We start from the raw sequence: 21,242 nt of genomic DNA on the forward strand, positions 1-21,242 counted from the left end.
TGAATCACTATGCTGTATACCTGAAACCAACATAATATTGTAAATCGACTATACTTCGATTAAAAAAAAAGAATGTAGGGTAGAAGGAAGCAGAAAATATAAAATTAAAGTGACAGAAGGCAGGTGGTTCCGACTACTGGGAGCCTGACCAAGGAGGCACTTTCAGAATGGCACTGTTAACAGAATCCACGTTTGGGCCACACAGCAAGTTCCTCACCTTCTGTGTGAAGCCCTGGGACACAGATCGGTGGCCTTAGTAATTTAAGAAGACCTTTCACCCTTAACAGGGCAGCTGTCCTGGGGGTAGTGGACGTTGTTCATTACCCATCCCCTGCCATCTAACTCACTCATGTTCCTCTTTGTTTTAAGATGGGCTTGTTTCTGATGATAGATAATTGACTCTACATACAAAGTGGAGTAAACACTGGTTAAAGTATTCAAAGGTTTAGTTGAATGTTAATCAGCTATTGATTCAGAAAGACTATTGGTGGCTTTCAAGTAACAGCTGCTTTACAAGGAAGGAAAATTCCAGACCGATCTCTAAAATAAATATGGATGCCAAAACCCTAAATAATATATCAACTAATAGGAATCAGCAAGGTGTAAAAGGACAGTACAACATGACCATTGCAGGTCAGGTCCCTTGGGAAGCAGACTCTGAGGTGTGCTGGTGAGTTGGAGATCTATTAGGGAGTGCCCTTGGGAAGGGAAGGAAGCAGGACTGGCAGGCCCAGTGGAAAGGCGCTCGATCCTGAGGGGCGTTCTGAGGATGAGGCACACTTCAGCACAGTCCCATGCTGGGGATTTATACTTCTCCATAAACAGTTGGATGCAGTCACCCTGAAGGGGAGTGTAAACCTGGGCGAAGTAGTTCTCTTTAGCTGGGCAATCCACAAAGGGCTGACTGCCTTGGACGTTTCCAGTAGCTGGGGCCATAGTCCTTTGTTCCAAACACACAGCAGCAGCCAAGGTGAGGCGGTGGCTGGACTGAGTCACATGGTAGAGATACAATAGGCCACTTTTACATTCAGGCGGTTTATTACTTACTTAGACAATGGAAGAGAGGAAGGCAAAATGGGCGAGCTCTCCGGGGCCCTTCATGCACATACCAGAAAGGATAGCACCAAAACAAAAACAGCAGGGTAGCTACAACAGAAGCTGTGGGATGCCACGTTGCTGAGGAGCCAAGTGTAGACTGCAGCTAAGCAGGTCTACCCCCGAGTTTATGAGAGCTTCATCAGAGTCCTCCTCCCAGGGTATTTAGGTGGGGGAAGGGGAGATGGCCTTGGAGCAGCTCCTCACCAGCCTCCCACCCTTGTGCTACTGGGAAAATCACAAGGTGTTCTGCCAAGACTCAAATTAGCTGCAGTTCAACCCTTGCCCGCATGGTCTACATGCCCACAGCACCCACCATGATGACCAAGTGGAGTATGCTTCAGGAATCTAAGATTAGTTAACATTAGAAAATTAAGTGTTGTAATTCATGACATTAACAGGAAGAAAAAGAGAAGAATTAAATCATCCCAACAAAAGCAGTAAAGGCACTTGGCAAAATTCAACACCCATTTATAATTCTTATGAAAGCTCTTATCAAACTAGGAATAGAAAAGAGCATCCTTATTCTACTACAGAATATTGTGAATATTATTCTTATTGGTAAAATACTTTAAGTTTCCCCCAGAAATTGCCAACAAGGCAAGGATACTCCCTATTACCACTTCTATTCAACATCATACTAGAGGTCCTAGCCAGTGCAATAAAGTAAGAGAAATAAATAAAAGGCACACTATCTCACTTATCCAGAATTCATTACATGGAAACATCTATTTGAAACAAAGCTGATGACCTGGAAGGTTAACTTTCCCCTATAAAGCAACCTAAAAAGGTCTTGGAGCAGCCAAGATGTCACAAAGTCTATGCACTTCACTCACAGAGGAGTCCCTTAAGCCCTCACTCTGAGGATATGTAACTCTAATTAGCTTCTCTATTTATTTTCCAAACCCATACCACATTAGAAATGGCAACAGAGAAGCAAGAAGAACTATAATCTTGCAGCCTGTGCAACGAAAACCACATTCACAGAAAGATAGACAAAATGAAAAGGCAGAAGACTATTTACCAGATGAAGGGACAAGATAAAACCCCAGAAAAACAAATAAATGAAGTGGAGATAGGAAACCTTCCAGAAAAAGAATTCAGAATAATGATAGTGAAGATGATGCAGGACCTCAGAAAAAGAATGGAGACAAAGATCGAGAAGATGCAAGAAATGTTTAACAAAGACCTGGAAGAATTAAAGAGCAAACACCTAGAAGAATTAAAGAACAAACAGAGATGAACAACACAACTGAAATGAAAAATACGCCAGAAGGAATCGATAGCAGAATAATTGAGGCAGAAGAACGGATAAGTGACTGGAAGACAGAATGCTAGAATCCACTGCCATGGAACAGAATAAAGAAAAAAGAATGAAAAGAAATGAAGACAGTCTAAGAGACCTCTGGGACAACATTAAATGCAGTAACACTCGCATTATAGGGGTCCCAGAAGGAGAAGAGAGAAAGGACCCGAGAAAATATTTGAAGAGATTATAGTTGAAAACGTGCCTAACATGGGAAAGGAAATAGCCACCCAAGTCCAGGAAGCACAGAAAACCCAAGGAGAAACATGCCAAGACACATAGTAATCTGACAAAAATTAAAGAAAAGGAAAAATTCTTAAAAGTAGCAAGGGAAAAACGACAAATAACATACAAGGGAACTCCCATAAGGTTAACAGCTGATTTCTCAGCAGAAACTCTACAAGCCAGAAGGGAGTGGCATGATATATTTAAAGTGATGAAAGAGAAGCACCTACAATGAAGATTATTCTATGCGGCAAGAATCTCACTCAGATTCGACAGAGAAATCAAAAGCTTTACAGACAAGCAAAAGGTAAGAGAATTCAGCACCATCAAACCAGCTCTACAACAAATGCTAAAGGAACTTCTTCTAAGTGGGAAACACAAGAGAAAAAAAGGACCTACAAAAACAAACCCATAACAATGAAGAAAATGGTAAGAGGAAATTACATACTGATAATTACCTTAAATGTGAATGGATTAAATGCTCCAACCAAGGGAAACAGGCTCGCTGAATGGATACAAAAACAAGACCCATATATATGCTGTCTAAAAGAGACCCACTTCAGACCTAGGGACACATACAGACGGAAAGTGAGGGGTTGGAAAAAGACATTCCATGCAAATGGAAATCAAAAGAAAGCTGGAACAGCTATACTCAGATCAGATAAAATAGACTTTCAAATAAAGAATGTTACAGGAGACAAGGAAGGACACTACATAATGATCAAGGGATCAATCCAAGAAGAAGATATAACGATTATAAATATATATGCACCCAACATAGGAGCACCTCAATACATAGGCAAATGCTAGCAGCTATAAAAGAGGAAATTGACAGTAACACAAAAATAATGGGGGACTTTAACACCTCACGTACACCAATGGACAGATCATCCAGACAGAAGATTAATAAGGAAACACATGCTTTAAATGACATAATAGACCACATGGATTTAATTGATATTTATAGGACATTCCACCCGAAAACAGCAGATTACACTTTCTTCTCAAGTGCACTTGGAACATTTTCCAGGATAGATCACATCTTGGGTAACAAATCAAGCCTCGGTAAATTTAAGAAAATTGAAATCGTATCAAGCATCTTTCCATACCACAATGCTATGAGATGAGAAATAAATTACAAGGAAAAAAATGTAAAAATCACAACCACATGGAGGCTAAACAATACGTTACTAAATAAACAAGAGATCACTGAAGAAATCAAAGAGGAAATCAAAAAATACCTAGAGCAAATTACAATGAAAACAAAATGATCCAAAACCTGTGGGATGCAGCAACAGCAGTTCTAAGAGGGAAGTTTTTAGCAATACAAGCCTACCTCAAGAAACAAGAAAAATCTCAAATAAACAATCTAACCTTACACCTAAAGGAACTAGAGAAAGAAGAACAAACAAAACCCAAAGTTAGTAGAAGGAAAGAAATCATAAAGATCAGAGCAGAAATAAACGAAATAGAAACAAAGAAAATAGCGAAGATCAATAAAACTAAAAGCTGGTTCTTTGAGAAGATAAACAAAATTGATAAACCATTAGTCAGACTCACCAAGAAAAACAGGCAGAAGACTCAAATCAACAGAATTAGAAATGAAAAAGGAGAAGTAACAACTGGCACTGCAGAAATACACAGGATTATGAGAGATTACTACAAGCAACTATATGCCAATAAAATGGACAAATTGGAAGAAATGGACAAATTCTTAGAGGGGCAGAACCTTCCAAGACAGAACCAGGAAGAAATAGAAAATACAAACAGACCAATCACAAGAACTGAAATTGAAACTGTGATTAAAATTTTTCTAACAAACAAAAGCCCAGGACCAGTGGCTTCACACATGAATTCTACCAAACATTTAGAGAAGAGCTAACACCTATCCTTCTCACACTCTTCCAAAATATAGCAGAGGGAGGAACACTTCCAAACTCATTCTATGAGGCCACCATCACCCTGATACCAAAACCAGACAAAGATGTCAAAAAAAAAAAAAAAGAAAACTACAGGCCAATATCTCTGATGAACGTAGATGCAAAAATCCTGAACAAAATACCAGCAAACAGAATCCAACAGCACATTAAAAGGATCATATACCATGATCAAGTTGGGTTTATCCCAGGAATGCAAGGATTCTTCAACATAAGCAAATCAATCAATGTGTTACACCATATTAACAAATTGAAGGATAAAAACCATATGATAGGGCTTCCATGGTGGCACAGTGGTTGGGAGTCCGCCTGCTGGTGCGGGAGGCGCGGGTTCGTGCCCCGGTCCAGGAGGATCCCACATGCTGTGGAGCGGCTGGGCCCGTGAGCCATGTCCGCTGAGCCTGCGTTTGCGGAGCCTGTGCTCCGCGGCAGGGGAGGCCGCAGCGGTGGGAGGCCCGCGTATCACAAAAACAAAAACAAAACCAAATCCATATGATAAACCCAATAGATGCAGAAAAAGCTTTTGACAAAATTCAACACCCATATATGATAAAAACTCTCCAGAAAGTAGGCATAGAGGGAACCTACCTCAACATAATAAAGGCCATATATGACAAACCCACAGCCAACATCATTCTCAATGGTGAAAAACTGAAACCATTTCCTCTAAGATCAGGAACAAGACAAGGTTGCCCACTCTCACCACTATTATTTAACATAGTTTTGGAAGTTTTAGCCACAGCAATCAGAGAAGAAAAAGAAATAAAAAGAATCCAAATTGGAAAAGAAGAAGTAAAACCGTCCCTGTTTGCAGATGACATGATACTATATATAAGAGAATCCTAAGAGTAGCTACCAGAAAACTACTAGAGCTTATCAGTAAATTTGGTAGAGTAGCAGGATACCAAATTAATGCACAGAAATCCCTTGCATTCCTATACACTAACGATGTAAAATCTGAAAGAGAAATTAAGGAAACACTCCCATTTACCACTGCAACAAAAAGAATAAAATACCTAGGAATAAACTTACCTAAGGAGACAAAAGACCTGTACGCAGAAAACTATAAGACACTGATGAAAGAAATTAAAGATGATACAAATGGAGAGAAATACTATGTTCTTGGATTGGAAGAATCAACATTGTGAAAATGACTATTCTACCCAAAGCAATCTACAGATTCAATGCAATCCCTATCAAACTTCCAATGGCATTTTTTACAGAACTAGAACAAAAAAATTGCACAATTTGTATGGAAACACAAAAGATCCTGAATAGCCAAAGCAATCTTGAGAAAGAAAAATGGAACTGCAGGAATCAGGCTTCCAGACTTCAGACTATACTACAAAGCTACAGTAATCAAGACAGTATGGTACTGGCACAAAAACAGAAATATAGATCAATGGAACAGGATAGAAAGCCCAGAGATAAACCCACGCACATACGGTCACCTTATCTTCGATAAAGGAGGCAAGAGTATACAATGAAGAAAAGACAGCCTCTTCAATAACTGGTGCTGGGAAAACTGGACAGCTACATGTAAAAGAATGAAATTAGAACACTCCCTAACACCATACACAAAAATAAACTCAAAATGGATTAAAGACCTAAATATAAGGCCAGACACTATAAAACCCTTAGAGGAAAACACAGGCAGAACACTCTATGACATAAATCACAGCAAGGTCCTTTTTGACCCACCACCTAGAGAAATGGAAATAAAACCAAAAATAAACAAATGGGACCTAATGAAACTTAAAATCTTTTGCACAGCAAAGGAAACGATAAAAAAGACAAAAAGACAACCCTCAGAATGGGAGTAAATATTTGCAAATGAAGTAAGTGACAAAGGATTAATCTCCAAAATATACAAGCAGCTCATGCAGCTCAATATCAAAAAAACAAACAACCCAGTCCAAAAATGGGCAGAAGACCTAAATAGACATTTTTCCAGAGAATATATACAGATTGCCAACAAACACATGAAAAGATGCTCAACATCACTAATCATTAGAGAAATACAAATCAAAACAACAATGAGGTATCACCTCACACTGGTCAGAGTGGCCATCATCAAAAAATCTACAAACAATAAATTCTGTAGAGGGTGTGGAGAAAAGGGAACCCTCTTGCACTGTTGGTGGGAATGTAAATTGATACAACCACTATGGAGAACAGTATGGAGGTTCCTTAAAAAATTAAAAATAGAACTACCATATGACCTAGCAATCCCACTACTGGGCATATACCCTGAGAACACCATAATTCAAGAAGGCACATGCACTCCAATGTTCACTGCAGCACTATTTACAATAGCCAGGTCATGGAAGCAACCTAATTGTCCATCGACAGACAAATGGATAAAGAAGATGTGGTACATATATACAATGGGATATTACTCAGCCATAAAAAGGAACGAAATTGGGTCATTTGTAGAGATGTGGATGGACCTAGAGACTGTCATACAAAGTAAGTCAGAAAGAGAAAAACAAATATCGTATAATAACGCATATATGTGGAATCTAGAAAAACGGTACAGATGAACCGGTTTGCAAGGCAGAAATAGAGACACAGATGTAGAGAACAAATGTATGGACACCAAGGGGGAAAAGTGGGGGGGGAGGGGGAGTGGGGGGTGTTGGGATGAATTGGGAGATTGGCATTGACATATATACACTAATGTATATAAAATAGATAACTAGGGCTTCCCTGGTGGCGCAGTGGTTGAGAGTCTGCCTGCCGATGCAGGAGACACGGGTTCGTGCCCTGGTCCGGGACGATCCCACATGCCACGGAGCAGCTGGGCCCGTGAGCCATGGCCGCTGAGCCGCAAAAAAAAAAAAAGATAACTAATAAGAAACTGCTGTGAAAAAAACCACTAAAATTCAAAAAAAAGGACAATCATTGATACTTGCAATAGTGACTTTGAATCATCAGGAAAAGATAAGATTATGCTTATGACTCACTGCTTAAGAGGGCATAAAATTGTATTCTGCATTAAAGATGTTTCAAATGGCTGATTTTAAAGAAGCTTTGTTCATTTATATGGAGAAATTTTAGTTATCAGAAAATTACAGACAATACAGCATACTTTTTTTGTTGTTGTTGGTTTTTGGTTTTTGGTTTTTTTTGGTACGCGGGCCTCTCACTGCTGTGGCCTCTCCCACTGCAGAGCACAGGCCCTGGACGCGCAGGCCCAGTGGCCGTGGCTGACAGGCCCAGCCGCTCCGCAGCACGTGGGATCCTCCCGGACCGGGGCACGTACCCGTGTCCCCTGCATCGGCAGGCGGACTCTCAACCACTGCACCACCAGGGAAGCCCAATACAGCACACTTTTTGACAACCAACCCGAAGTTTTCCATGACTTAAGCAGTGCCTGTGCAGGAACCAGAAGTTCAGTTTCACAAACATTTGGATTGAGCTCCTATAATGGGCCCGATTCTTGAGTCACAAAGATGGGGTCTGGTTTGGGTACTCAGTCCAGGTACGTTCTTTTTTTCAGATCTGTTACTACTTTAAGGCAGCAATGACCAGGCCATGTGAGCACACTGAGCTGAAAAGGCCAAGCACATTTGTCATTTCCTCTAATTTGCGTTTACCATTTTTTTTAAAACTTATTTATTTCATTTAATTTATTTTTGGCTGCAGTGGGTCTTCGTTGCTGCATGTGGGCTTTTCTCTAGTTGTGGCGAGCAGGGGCTACTCTTTGTTGCGGTGCCCAGGCTTCTCATTGCAGTGGCTTCTCTGGTTGTGGAGCATGGCTCTAGGTGCACGGGCTTCAGTAGTTGTGACACACAGGCTCAGTGGCTGTGGCTTGTGGGCTCTAGAGCACAGGCTCTGTAGTTGTGGTGCAGAGGCTTAGGTGCTCCATGGCATGTGGGATCTTCCTGGACCAGGGATCGAATTCATGTCCCCTGCATTGGCAGGTGGATTCTTAACCACTGTACCACCAGGGAAGTCCCTTGAGTTTACCATTTGATGAGTGAGTACTGACAGCATGTATGGAATGTCCACTGCATTTTCTCTTCTGGTCATTGTGTGTCCACATGTCCACATGCTACTGATGCCCCACAAATATCCACGTATCCTAACCTGGAGGTGGCCTGCAGAAGATTGTGTCTCTTCATCTGGGGGCCTTTCTTGGCTACTGGCACATGCAGAACCCAGGCACAAGAAGTGCTGAGGTTTATCATCCCAGGAGCTACCCTTGACCTGATAAATAAGGAGCTGGTGGGTCATGCCCTAGCCTCCTCACTCCAAGGTAGGACTGAGCGTGGTGGTCCACACTAGCTACCTGCTCATCAACATATATCCTATATTGGCTTTCTTCCCTTTTCTGTGTCATGCCCCCAAGCCCTCACCATGCTTCCTGGGATCACCTCCCAAGTAAGCTCTTTAAAACAAAATCCTTGTCTCAAGGTCTGATCTTAGGGGAGCCCAGCTAAAACAGAAGTGGCCCTAGAAAACAGTCCCTGATTGAGATAGTGGACTTGGATGCCAGCCATTTGACAACAGGATCCCACTGCTGATGGTAAGTGTGGTGGTGATAATCTCTGGTGCTCTGCTGGGTCACAGTTACCAAAACTCCCACCTGGGATGGACTGGGATAAAGGAAGAGGATGATAGGCCATGATTAGCCAAGTGTCACCTCAGGAAATGCAGTGACAACTAGAATGCCCCATGGCAGCATTTAAAGAGACCCATCCATGTCTCCTACATGCAGCAGAGAGAAGGTGCTGAGAATCAGGCCCAAGATTGCATTATAAGAGTGGTGCATCCCCAATGTTAATTGCAGCACTATTTACAATAACCAAGACATGCAAGAAGCCTAAATGTCCATCAAGAGATGAATGGATAAAGATGCGGTACAGATATACAATGGAATATTATTCAGCCATAAAAAAGAACAAAATAATGCTATTTGCAGCAACATGGAGGGACCTAGAGATAAGCATATGATGTAAGTCAGACAGAGAAAGACAAATATCATATGATATCATTCATATGTGGATTCTAATTTTAAAAAATGATACAAATGGGGCTTCCCTGGTGGCACAGTGGTTGAGAGTCCGCCTGCCAATGCGGGGGACATGGGTTCGTGCCCCGGTCCAGGAGGATCCCAGATGCCACGGAGCGGCTGAGCCTGTGAGCCATGACCGCTGAGCCTGCGTGTCCGGAGCCTGTGCTCCGCAATGGGAGAGGTCACAACAGTGAGAGGTCCGCATACCGCAAAAAAAAAAAAAAAAAAAAAAAAAAAAAGATACAAATGAAACTTATTTACAAAACAGAAACAGCCTTACACAGATATCGAAAACAAGCTTATGGTTAGCAAATGGGAAACGTTGGGGGGAGGGATAAATCAGGACCTTGGGATTAAAATACACACACTACTATATATAAGAAAGGACCTACTGTATAGCACAGGAAACTCTACTCAATGTTCTGTGATAACCTATATGAGAAAAGAATCTGAAAAAGAATGAATATATGTATAACTGAACCACTCTGCTGTACACCTGAAACTAACACAACATTGTAAATCAACTATAATCCAATAAAATTTTTTAAAAAATACGAATTAGGGCTTCCCTGGTGGCGCAGTGGTTGAGAGTCCGCCTGCCGATGCAGGGGACGCGGGTTCGTGCCCTGGTCTGGAAGGATCCCACATGCCGCGGAGCGGCTGAGCCCGTGAGCCATGGCCGCTGAGCCTGCGCGTCCGGAGCCTGTGCTCCGCAACGGGAGAGGCCGCCAACAGTGAGAGGCCCACACACCGCAAAAAAAAAAAAAAAAAAAAAAAAATACGAATTAAAAAAAAAAGTGGTGCAGTTACAAAGGGAACCAAATTCTCATGCTTGGAAAGACTTGCTCAGGTCAGAGCTCTGACTGGGAAGGCATGGGTCTCTGAGACATGAGTTGGGCCCATTTGGGTAGATGCCCTCAAGAACCTGGACACTCCAGACCCCCCTAAACCCTTGGGTGGGTCTAGCAAGTGGCTCACTCCTCCTTGCTAGAGGAGAACATTCTCTCCTTATCTGGAAATCATTCAAAGGCCTCTCTTCAGAAAGAAGACTGGCAAGATAACCTTTGTCCTCCCCAAGATCTGCCCCCACTTACTCCTAAACCAATAAACAGGGGTGAGAATCAGTATGGCCTGGGTACAGAAATATTGTCCTGCTTGGAGAGGGAACAAATTATTCCCCAAAAGAGCTGAAGAACCTGGCTAGTATGGACCGGCAGGAACTGGAAGAGCATGTATGGGCATGGATCTTGAGGATGATGGAGTGGGAGGTAGAACAGAAGCTGGATAAGGAAGAGTTTATTGATAAGGGGGCCCATTTCTGTGACTTAGGATTTGGCACCTTGGCAAGGACACTTGAAGCCACTCCTAATACATTGCTGCAATGGCTCCCTGGAGCTCAAAGATGATGGCGTACCAAAAATGAGTTGGAGATTCCATAACTTCATTGGCAGAGTACTGAGGAGGGATCAGAAGGCTCAGAGGGACAGCATGCTAGAATGGATATAGGACACGAAAGCCCACCCACAGGCAGAGGATAATTCCCTTCACCGAAACAATAAAGAATGCAACATTAGCACTGTTGAGAATTTAGTGGCTGCTGTCCTATTGGCCGAAGTTGAGTGTAGGAGATGCTGGTACATAACTGGGCTCCCTAGGGTCAATGGATAGGATTCCACAATAAGAGTCTAATGGCAGCACTTAACCATTTGAGAGAAAAATGAATGCAGTAGCCTAATGGGCTGCAAGGCCAGAATAGCAACCAGGGGGCTGAGGATCAGTAGCTAATAGATTATGATGTTCCTAGAGATGAGATGAATGGGCAGTCAATGAAGTTATTTTTTGCATTATAAAGCCAAACAAACAGCTGATGAGTAAAAAATTGATGTCAGTCACCATAATGGAAAAATCATGATCTCTCCTACAGTTCCCATACCTGAGTCAGTTCTCAGTTCCAGAGCTCATCAATTGGAGGTGAGATGGGTCCTCTGAGGAGGATCATGTATATATAGTATGCCCTCCAATCTTTCCCAAAGAGCCCTGTGGCTATTTATCAGAGTAGCTAACCACCGGGAAAGTGGAATATACATATCTTTCGAGCACAGCTGAACATAGGGCCTGAGCTGACATACTTAGGGGATCCAAAACACCATGACAGCCCCTGTTAGAATGGGGCTATACAGGAGCCAGACGAAAACAAAATTCTAGCTCAAGTCCATCTCAAAGCGGATCCAATGAGTCTGTGGATCCATCCTGTGGTTACTTCCCTGGTTCCTGAGCAGGTAACTGGGTTGAGCGTACTTAACTGATAGACCCTCACATTTGTTTCCTGACCTGAGGAGTAGAACCGTAATAGTAGAAAAGGCTTATTTTATGCTCAAAATGCCCCTCCTACCCTATCACCCCTCCTGGCCAAAATGAGAGGCAACACAATGTCCCAGGTGTAATGACAGTGATCCCCATGATATCCCGCTGAACAGTTCTTGCAAACAACAACAAACCCCCAAACAAAACCCACCAAGATAAAATGAAACACAAATGGATAATGGAAGATGACAGAGGACTAATGCAAAGCAAAAAGTAGCTTCAAAGAGCAACTGCTGTGCTGGAAGTGGTACCTCTACTAGAACAAATCAGCACATGGGAATATAGCTCTGACCATTTATTGGGTCATTCAGAAGGCTTCCAGTTTTGAGTACACAGAGTCAGAGACGGCTCTGTAGCCCTCTGTGCTTCAGACTATAGCACAGAATGTGCCCTTCCCTTTGGGCTACATGTCCTAAAAGTTCCACAGTGCAAGAGGCAGCTGAGGTGAAGGGACTGACAAGCCCCAATATGACAGTTGTGGTGCAGAAACTTCTAGGTTTCTGGAGCAAGGCAGCAAAGAACTATTCACTTTGAAAAGCAGGTCCTGGCATGCTACTAGGCCTTTGTAGAGACTGAGTCATCCATCATGAGCTAAATCTTGTCAGAACCACTAAATCATATGGTCAAGCAGGTACATCATCAATCCATAATATAATAAAAATGCTATGCTCAGGATTGGGCCAAGAAGGTCCAGAGGGCACACTCGAACTGCACAGATGGTCTAGACTCCCATGTCATTACACTAATACCTCTCCTTTAGCTCACACATATGGCGAGAGAAGAAAAAAAAAAGCCCAGGTTTGGTAAATGAATGGGTCAGCTCAATGGCTGGGGATAAGCCCCAAATGGCTTGCTACTGATGTATAATTCCACTCAGTGACTGAAAGACAGTTTGGGTGGAAATTCCCCCAGTGGGCAGAACTTCAGGCTGTACACTTAATCAACCTGGTATGGAGGGAGAAGAGGTCAGATATAAGAATATATATGGACTTTTTTTAAAAAATAAATTTATTTATTTATTTTTGGCTGCATTGGGTCTTTGTTGCCGCGCACTGTCTTTCTCTAGTTGCAGCGAGTGGGGTTACTCTTCGTTGCGGTGTGCAGGCTTCTCATTGTGGTGGCTTCTCTTGTTGCGGAGCACGGGCTCTAGGCGCATAGGCTTCAGAAGTTGTGGCATGCGGGCTCAGTAGTTGTGGCTTATAGGATCTAGAGCACAGGCTCAGTAGTTGTCGTGCATGGGCTTAGTTGCTCCACGGCATGTGGGATCTTCCCAGACCAGGGCTCGAATCCATGTGCCCTGCATTAGCAGATGGATTCCTAACCACTGTGCCACCAGGGAAGCCCCTATATACGGACTTTTGAAAGTGGTGAATGGTTTGACTGGAGGCCAGGAACCCAGAAGGATCAAGTCTGGAAGACTGAAAATGAGGAGGTCTGGGAAAGAGGCATATGGATAGATTCACGGTAAAGAGCACAGAGAGTGTGGGGATGGATTTTTTTTAAGATTTAATTTTTTAGAACAGTTTTACATTCATAGCAAAATTGAGTGGAAGGTACAGGTACCCATATACTCCCTGTCCCCACACATGAATAGCCTCCTTCACCACATAATAACATCCCCTACCAGAGTTGAACATTTGTTACAACTGATGAACCTACATTGACACATCATCACCCAAAGTCCACAGCTTATCTTAGGGCTCACTCTTGGTGTTGTACATTCTATGGGTTTGAACCAATGTATAATGACATGTACCCATCATTATAGAATCATGCAGAGTACTTTCACCACCACCCCCCATCCTTTGTGTTCCACCTATTCATCCCTCCCTATACCCCCAACCCCTGGAAACCACTGATATTTTTACTGTCTCTATAGTTTTGTCTTTTCCAAAATGTCATTTAGGTGGAATCATATAGTATCTTTTCAGATTGGCTTCTTTCACTTAGAATGCATTTCATGGCTTAATAGCTCATTTTTTAACATTGTCCGGACGTACCATAGTTTATGCATTCACCTATTGAAGGACATGTTGGTTGTTTCCAAATTTTGGCAAATGTGAACAAAGCTGCTATAAATATCCACGTGTAGGCTTTTGTGTAGACATACGTTTTCAACTCCTTTGGGTAAATATCAAGGAGCACAATTATTGGATCATATGGCAAGTTTGTTTAGTTTTATAAGGAACTGCCGCACTGTCTTCCAAAGTGGCTGTACCATTTTGCATTCCTACCAGCAGTGGATGAGAGTTCCTGTTGCTCCACATTTTTGCCAGCATTTGGTGTTGCCAGTGTTCTGAATTTTGGCCATTCTAATAGATGTGTAGTGGTTTCTCACTATTGTTTTACTTTTCATTTCCCTGATGACATATGATGTAGAGCATCTTTTCATCTGCTTGTCAGCTGTATATCTTTTTGGTGAGGTGTTTAAGATCTTTGGCCCATTTTTAAATCACGTTGTTTTCTTATTGGTGAGTTTTAAGTCTTCTTTGTACATTTTGGATAACAGTCCTTTAGTAGATGTGTCTTCTAAAAATATTTTCTCCAGTTTGTGGCTTATCATCTCATTCTTTTGACATTGTCTTTTGTAGAGCAGAGGTTTTTAATTTTAATGAAGTCCGGATTCTCAATTCTTTCTTTCATGGATTGGTGTTGCATCTGAAAAGTCATTGCCATACCCAAGGCCATCTAGGTTTCCTCCTATGTTATCTTCTAGGAGTTTTACAGTTTTGCATTTTATATTAGGTCTGTGATCCATTTTGAATTAATTTCTGTAAAAGGTGTTAGGTCTGTGTCAAGATTCATTTTGTTGCATGTGGATGACCAGTTGTTCTAGCATCCCTTGTTGAAAAAACTATCTTCACTCCATTGTACGATCTTTGCTCCTCTGTCAAAGACCAGTTAACGATATTCATGTGGGTCTATTTCTGGACTCTCTATTCTGTTCCAGTGATCTATCTGTCTGCTTTCTTCTTTCACCAATACCACACCATCTTGATTACTATAGCTTTACAGTAAGTTTTAATGTCAGTCCTCCAACTTTTTTGTTCTTCAATATTGTGTTGGCTATTCTGAGTCTTTTGCCTCTCCATATAAACTTTAGAATCATTTTTGTAGACAAAATGATCTACTAAATCATATCTACAAAATAACTTGCTAGGATTTTGACTGGGATTGCATTAAATCTATAGATCAAGTTGGGAGTAAATGGCATCTTGACAATACTGAGTCTTCCTATCCATGACTATGAAATATCACTCCATTTAATTTAGTTCTTCATCAATTTCTTTCATCAGAGTTTTGCAGTTTTCCTCATATAGATCTTTCACATCTTTTGTTAGATTTATACCTAAGTATTTCATTTTGGGGTAAAGTATATGGTATATATACATATACAAATATATGGTACAAATATATGGTACAAACACAAATATATGGTATTGTGTTTTGAATTTCAAATTCTACTTGTTCATTATTGGTATACAAAGAATAAGATTGATTTTTGTATATTAACTGTGTATTTTGCAACCCTGTTATAATCATTTACTAGTTCCAGGAGGTTTTTGTTGTTGTTATTGATGATTCTTTCCATGTTTTCTAGATAGTCATATCATATGTGTACAAATACAGTTTTATGTCTTCCTTCCCAATCTGAATACCTTTTATTTCCTTTTCTTGTCTTACTGCATTAGCTAGAACTTCCAATACAATATTGAAAAGGAACAGTGAGAGGAGACACCCTTTCCTTGTATCTGATCTTAGTAGGAAAGCTTCAAGTTTCTCACTATTAAGTATGAGGGATGGATCTTTTTATCTCTTGTCAATACCCATCAGAGAACATCCATTGTAGAAGATGCTGAACTACTATGTGAACAGAATGACTTGTCCACAGATGTCAGCCAGCCTCTGTCCTCAGCTGCTTCAGTGTTTGGATAATGAACCCATAAATGAAGTAGTCATATTGATAGGGTTGGAGGCTCTGTATGGGTCCCCTCTCTACAATGCTCATTTAGTTACTGCTACTGCTGAATGTCCAAACTATTAGCAGTAGAAATTTGTGCTGAATCCTTTATATAGTGTTATCACTCTAAGAGAACAATCAGCCAATTTGATACAAGTTGATTATGTTGGACCTCTTCCACTCTGGGACGGGCAGTGATTCATCTTTATTGGAACTTACATGTATTTCAAACATGGGTTTGCCTTACCTGTCAACCATGCCTCTGCCAATACCACTACTGAGGGCTCACAGGGGATCCTGCATAATGTTGTCTCAAACCAAGGACCCACAGAAAGGGACTAAAGTCAAAGAAGTATGACAATGGGCAAAGGGACACAAGGTCTATTGGTCCTATCATATACTACATCACTTGGAAATTGCCAGATTATTAAATGTTGGAATTACTCGATAGCAGATGATGCCCCATGGGGCTGAGGAGTAGTCCTTCATGATATGGTATATATATTGAACCAACAACCAGATCACATAATTCTGGGAACCAAGAGGTGCAAACACTGTGGGTCCTCTCACCATCATTTTGTTACTCACTTGGGGATTTTGTGCTTCATGATTCCACAGCTTTAGACACTGGGGATTAATGTTTCTAGACACAGTAAGGGTTCTATTTGACCCAAAGCTATGACTGCTGCCTGCTCATTTGGGGGCTCTTCAAGTCCATGGACTAGAAGGCAAAGAAAGGAGTTACCATACTGGCAAAGGATAACTGACCCTAATTATCATGAGGAGCTTGGGTTGTTGCTACACAATGAGGCGGAGGAAGTTTTTCTGGACTCAGGATTCATAGGTGTGCTTCTTGGTGATACTTGGGGATAATAATAAATGGGAAATTTCACAAATAACAGCACGACAAGAGCAAAATAATCATGGGCTCAGACCCCTAAAAGAGGAAGGTCTGGCTCACTAAGCAAGCAATTCTGACAAGAAATGTTGGCTGAGGGCGAGGGGGAATCTAGCACAGGTAGTGGAAGAATGTGGAGATGTTTGCCTGTGTCTCAGGGGGTCCCCAGCAGGACTGAGCCCCAGCTGTATTAGTGGTGACTCTCTCAGTTTGTCTCAAGTCTTCAGTCTCCCACAGGACTTCCTGGAATCACTTCCCAAATAAACTACCTACACCCAAATCCTTATCCCAAAGTCTGCATTTGGGAGAACCCCAGTAAGACTCTTTTTAACAGTATTATCATGAGGTCTTTGACAAACACCTTGCTGAAATCCTCATATACCACATCTCTCTCTCTTAAAAGACAAATGAGTTTAGTCTGCTATGATTTCTTGCTAGGGAAACCCACGCTGGCTCCTGGGGATTATAAGTTTCTTTTCTAAGTACTCATGAAAATCCATTTTATAAGTTATAATTTGATAGTAGGCATATTGCTACTTTTTAAAAATTATAATTTTCAAAGTCTAATTTGGCTTTGTTTAACATTGGTCGATTTTTATCTGTAAAATACTGAAACTTTTTTTCTATGTGGTGTTGAAAATCATTTTCTTTAAATATTGCCTAAATACTATTATTTCATCTAGATACTAAATATTTTGCTGAGATGGTTTTTATTCTGAAAGACTTGCTTACATGAGAGAAATCATGTGTTGAATTTATAATGCCAAAGCTTTATGTGTTAAGTATTTACACGTAAGCAAAGGGAAATCATTAAAGCCAATTTTTTTGGCAATCCGATATATCTAAAAGCACCAAGCATTTAAAGATGTAAACATCTCTTCAGAAATCGGTTGCATTTCTTTACACTAACAGTGAAATATCAGAAAGGAAATGTTAGAAAACAGTACCTTTTAAAATTGCATCAAAAAAGAATACCTAGGAATAAACCTGACCAAGGAGGTGAAAGATTTATGAAAACATTATAACATTATAAAACATTAATAAAGGAAATTAAAGAGGATTCAAAGAAATGGAAAGATATCCCATGCTCTTGGACTGGAAGAATTAATACTGTTAAAATGGCAATACTACCCAAAGCAATCTACAGATTTAATGTGATCCCTAACAAATTATCCATGACATTTTTCACAGAACTAGAACAAATAATCCAAAAATTTATGTGGAACCATAAAAGACCCAGAACTGCCAAAGCAATCCTGAGGAAGAAAAAACAAAAGCAGGGGACATAACTCTCCTGGACTTCAGATAATACTACAAAGCTACAGTAATCAAAGCAGTGTGGTACTGGTACAAAAACACATATAGATCAATGGAACAGAAAAGAGAGCACAGAAATAAACCCACACACCTATGGTCAATTAGTCTTTGACAAAGGAGGCAAGAATATAAAATGGGAAAAATCCCTTCAGCAAGTGGTGCTGGGAAAGTTGGACAGCTGCATGTAAATCAATGTACTTAGAACATACCCTCACACCACGCACAAAAATAAACTCAAAATGGCTTAATGACTTAAACAAAAGACATGACACCATAAAACTCCTAGAAGAGAGCATCGGCAAAACATTCTCTGACATAAACTGTATGTTTTCTTAGGTCAGTCTCCCAAGGCAATAGAAATAGAAACAAAAATAAGCAAATGGGACCTAATCAAACTTACAAGCTTTTGCATAGCAAAGGAAACCATAAAAACAAACGAAAAGACAACCTACAGAATGGGAGAAAATATTTGCAAATGATGCGACCGACAAGGGTTTAATCTCCAAAATATATAAACCATTCATACAACTCAACAAAACAACAACAACAAAAAACCCAATCCAAAAACGGGCAGAAGACCTAAATAGACATTTCTCTAAAGAAGACATACAGATGGCCAGTAGGCACATGTAAAGATGCTCAACATCACTATTTCTTAGAGAAATGCAAATCAAAACTACAATGAGGTACCACATCACACTGGTCAGAATGGCCATCATTAAAAAGTCTAAAAATAACAAATGCTGGAGAGGGTGTGGGGAAAAGGGAACCCTCCTACACTGTTGGTGGGAATGTAAGTTGGTGCAGCCACTACGGAAAATGGTGTGGAGGTTCCTCAGAAAACTAAAAATAGAATTACCGTATGATCCAGCAATCCCACTCCTGGGTATATACCCAGACAAAACTATAATTCAAAAAGATACATGCATTCCTATGCTCATAGCAGCACTATTGACAATAGCCAAGACATGGAAACAACCTAAATGTCCATCGACAGAGGAATAGATAAAGAATATGTGGTACATATATACAATGGAATACTACTCAGCCATAGAAAAGAATGAAATAATGCCATTTGCAGTAACATGGATGCAAACAGAGATTATCATACTAAGTGAAGTAAGTCAAACAGAGAAAGACAAACACCATATGATATCACTTATATGTGGAATCTAAAGTATGGCACAAATGAACCTACCTATAAAACAGGAACAGACTTGCAGACATAGAGAGCAGACTTGTGATTGCCAAGGGGGAGTGGGGGAGGGAAAGGGATGGACTAAAGTTTGGGATGAGTAGATGCAAACTATTACATTTAGAATGGATAAACGACAAGGTCCTACTGTATAGCACAGGGAACTACACCCAGTCTCCTGAGATAAACCATAATGGAAAAGAATATAAAAAAGAATGTGTGTATGTGTGTGGTTGAGCCACTTTGCTCTATAGCAGAAATTAGCATAACATTGTAAATCAACTATACTTCAATAAAAAAATAAAGATGCAAACATCTCTATTAACCCTTTTCAACTCATCAGAATGGAAATAACAAATAGCAAAGGTTTTATAAAATAGCGTAACAAATTCAATGTAGAGCAATACTTTCCATATGAGTTATATAAAATATAAACAAATGATCATTAAACATTAATATGACTCAAATGTAATACATAATGAGAAAAAATGAACACTTAAATATTGAACAGAAGAGATTAATAACAAAAACCCTTTACAGTTTACTTTTGTCAATAAAGGGTCTGAGTCATAATTTAGCAGGAGCCTTGAATATTTAAGCTAAACTAAAGCTGCATTATAACAGCCACAGTGCACAGTCTATACAGCTTCGCACACTGAAAATTCAATCAGGGCTTGAGGCAACTTTCTTACACACCCAAAATACAGCAACTAAAAAGGCTTTCTTTCTTGGTTAAATGAGATAAATCTTAAGACTAGGAAACATTCAATAAATAAAAATTTAACATTGCATTTTGCTAGGCACATAAGTTAACACACACACACACACACACACACACACACAGTGACAAAAACAGGCACAGAAAGTATTTATATGTGGAAGAATCATCACGTTAATTTATGTCAAAGAATATCATGTTTGTTTATCTTAATGCAGGGCCTAGTTAGGTTTTAAGGTTTCATAAATACTTTTGAATTACTGAACTGCATATATAAAATATTTAAAAGTTGCTACCGAAAAAAAAAGAAAACAAAGTTGAAATTCTACCTAGCAACATAGGTTTCTCAACATAACTTCCTTCCCTATGGACATCAAACTAAGAAACATATAGAGAGAAAATAAATGGTTTTTGAAAGATACACAAGCCATTTAAAGAGGTCTGTTTCTGAATTACACAGAATATTCTGGTCTATAAAAAATGGAATAGTTTTCAGAGAGAGAATCAATTTTTGCCTAAAGAAATATGGGGTAAGACTGGAACCCTCAGTGAAAGCTCTAAAAGGACACAGAACCCAATGAGTGACCTGAATAGTGAGGGATGGGTGAGAAACAACTATGCAGTAAGTGCTGGCTTGTTAGTGGATCTTTTCCCCTCCCTTCTCTCATTCATTCACCTTTTTAAGACTGCCTTCTGTGTCCTTTTGGGGGGAAATTATCTTACCCTTCATCATTTGTTCCTTCAGTACTTTAATATAAAACCTACAAGAAAAACAACAAATTCAAGGCTAGTATTAAGAGCTTGAATAAAGATATCAAGAAGCCTTATCCTTGGATCAATAAACTCTTCTTGGTAAATAAAATCTTCATTTGTGGAAGTGGGATGACCTTTCTTAGCAGATGGCATTCATTTAGGGTGTGACACTCTGCTTTTGGAAGTGGGAATAATTACTTTCTAAATAATGTAATAAAAGTAAGTACTTTCCTTCTGAGGCATTATTGCTTTATGGGCTTTATTTTGTTTATCCTTAGAGTATATTGTTGCATTACACAAGTGCAGATATGATACCTAACTTCTAATGATTTATTCAAAATCATACAAGAAAAAGCAGGACTAATGGAAATGTAATCAAAACCTCTTGAAAATGCAGTTACTGTAGATACACATAAATAAATAAACTATAATCAAAAGTTGAATCTGAGGTCT

The 21,242-nt window shown here is 40.2% G+C and overlaps 1 protein-coding gene across 2 annotated transcripts in view; it reads right to left on the minus strand.

Moving 5' to 3' along the window:
• LZTFL1 (leucine zipper transcription factor like 1) overlaps positions 1-21,242 on the minus strand; it is a 151,369-nt gene that overhangs the window by 37,530 nt on the left and 92,597 nt on the right. Inside the window, exon 11 of one of the 2 annotated variants that reach the window (XR_013830159.1) lies at positions 20,760-20,797. The gene's annotated coding sequence lies outside the window, so the exon portion shown is untranslated. Of the gene's footprint in view, positions 1-20,017; positions 20,798-21,242 lie in introns of those variants that run through there. The other variant, XR_013830160.1, reaches the window with a different exon arrangement.

This window comes from Stenella coeruleoalba, assembly GCF_951394435.1.
Source record: "Stenella coeruleoalba genome assembly, chromosome: 10".
NCBI classification, from domain to species: Eukaryota; Metazoa; Chordata; class Mammalia; order Artiodactyla; family Delphinidae; genus Stenella; species Stenella coeruleoalba.